The sequence below is a fragment of the Schistocerca gregaria genome, unplaced genomic scaffold (assembly GCF_023897955.1).
Source record: "Schistocerca gregaria isolate iqSchGreg1 unplaced genomic scaffold, iqSchGreg1.2 ptg000626l, whole genome shotgun sequence".
Classification (NCBI taxonomy): Eukaryota; Metazoa; Arthropoda; class Insecta; order Orthoptera; family Acrididae; genus Schistocerca; species Schistocerca gregaria.
This window is the reverse complement of record NW_026062013.1, coordinates 172501-175000: the sequence shown is the minus strand read 5'-3', so window position 1 is coordinate 175000 and position 2500 is coordinate 172501.

The window sequence follows — 2500 nt, the reverse complement described above, 5'->3', positions numbered from 1 at the left end:
AACCCACGTTGGCCCCTAACCTAACCCACGTTGGCCCCTAACCTAACCCACGTTGGCCCCTAACCTAACCCACGCTGCACCTTAACCTAAGTTACGCTGCACCTTAACCTAAGTTACGCTGCACCTTAACCTAAGTTACGCTGCACCTTAACCTAAGTTACGCTGCACCTTAACCTAAGTTACGCTGCACCTTAACCTAAGTTACGCTGCACCTTAACCTAAGTTACGCTGCACCTTAACCTAAGTTACGCTGCACCTTAACCTAAGTTACGCTGCACCTTAACCTAACTTACACTGCACCTTAACCTAACTTACACTGCACCTTAACCTAAGTTACACTGCACCTTAACCTAAGTTACACTGCACCTTAACCTAACTTACACTGCACCTTAACCTAAGTTACACTGCACCTTAACCTAAGTTACACTGCACCTTAACCTAAGTTACACTGCACCTTAACCTAAGTTACACTGCACCTTAACCTAAGTTACACTGCACCTTAACCTAAGTTACACTGCACCTTAACCTAAGTTACACTGCACCTTAACCTAACTTACACTGCACCTTAACCTAACTTACACTGCACCTTAACCTAACTTACACTGCACCTTAACCTAACTTACACTGCACCTTAACCTAACTTACACTGCACCTTAACCTAACTTACACTGCACCTTAACCTAACTTACACTGCACCTTAACCTAACTTACACTGCACCTTAACCTAACTTACACTGCACCTTAACCTAACTTACACTGCACCTTAACCTAACTTACACTGCACCTTAACCTAACTTACACTGCACCTTAACCTAACTTACACTGCACCTTAACTGTCACATGTAACGTCACAGGAATGTAGCTTTGCCTAACAGCAACCCTCTGAACATAGTTCACTGCTTGGATCCTCTGGTGTCATGTGTATTTCTTGATGCCATGGTGCGTACCCTCACATAAAGGTCTTTCGAGTGTTGCGTACTTTCTACACAGTCCCGCTAACCACTGGAAGGGTGTACCGCTACAGAACGAATATCGCCCTCCCCTCCTGCCCTTCCAAGCTGGTCGGTCAGGCGTTTGTTTGTGAAATGAGCCTTGCAGCTGTTCAGTTGCATTCGGTTGTCGATGCAGTCAGTGTACGTTGTGGTACGGCCTGTGTGGACTGTCCGCTGATGTACGCGTAACCCACACTGATCATCCGTCGTTACGTACTGAGTGACATAATGTGGCACATGCTTGACCGTACACCGGCTGCGCCCTACAATGGCGAATCATAAGGGCCATATGTTGTGCACGATGCTACTTGTCTCGTCTCCCCATTACAGCGAGATTGCACTGTTGTACGCCGTACAGACATGTGGTAAGTAGGTACGGACGAAAGTATTGCATGTTGGCCCCCCCCCCCCCCCCTCCTCCCTCTGCCGGGAATCAGCGTGAGCCGTCTGTTGATGTAGCGACGAGGGTTTTCCTATTTAATCGTATTGCCCCACACAACATGATAGCACGGTGGACCGCGTTCCACATCTGCGACATGCTACAGAGGCCGGTTGACAGTCGACCGCGCAAGGGACATTGCACACGTGCGCGGACCATCTTCCACGTGTTCTCTCGTGTACATGCCGCAGTGTGTATGTGGGCTGATGTAGCGTGTCGTGACACATAACATGCAGGCATGCCAGAATCGTAGATTTCGCAAATGTAGATTGACGTATACGTTTGCTGCCAAAGATCCGCAAATGAACTGGAAATCAGTTGTTGAGCGGTTGTTCGCGCTGCAGGTGCATCGGTGATAGCGACGATCGGTACATCTGTGAACCGGTTGTTTCGGCGGTACCCGCCATGCCCCCGAACCTGAGTTGGCCATGTGGGTATGAAGCGATACGAGGCTGTGGCTTGGCGGGACAGTCCCCGGCCGGTGAGGGGGGGCCGCCCGGCGTGCTGGCCGCGCGCTGCGTGAGCGCACGCACTACAGCCGGCTGGTGGGGGGCGCCCAGTGGCAGGAGCGCCGGCCGACGGGCCCGGCTGGCGTCCCAGCTATGCGCCGGCGCACCCTGCGCGCGGCGCCAGGCGGCCAAAGTGGGTTCTGCCGAGCCCGGTGCGAAGCGCGGTGGACATCTGCAGTGTGCTGGTCCGATTGCGGACTGTGTGCGTTGAGGATGCGCCGCCGCCCGGCACTCGGCGTCGCGACGCCGTCTGCTGCTCGGTCGCCCCCAGCGGTTCTCGCAGGTGGTTTGTATCGCAGCTCTGCGGACGTGTTGGCGCGTGCGCTGTGCTGGGAGAGTTCGCTTCTGCACCCAAGTGGGGCTTTGCCCTTCTGTGGCGCTGGCGTTGGAGCTGCCGGTCACCGTAGGTGGCGCGTGTTGTTTCCCGCCGGCAATGCCACGACAGCACGCTCCCGGGCCTCTGTCGGCAGCGGCAAGCTCAGTTGGGAGCACGGGTGTTCGCACTGAAAGCGTCTACTCGCCTATCTCCGGGCGATTGCGCCTCTCTCGAACCCGACCAA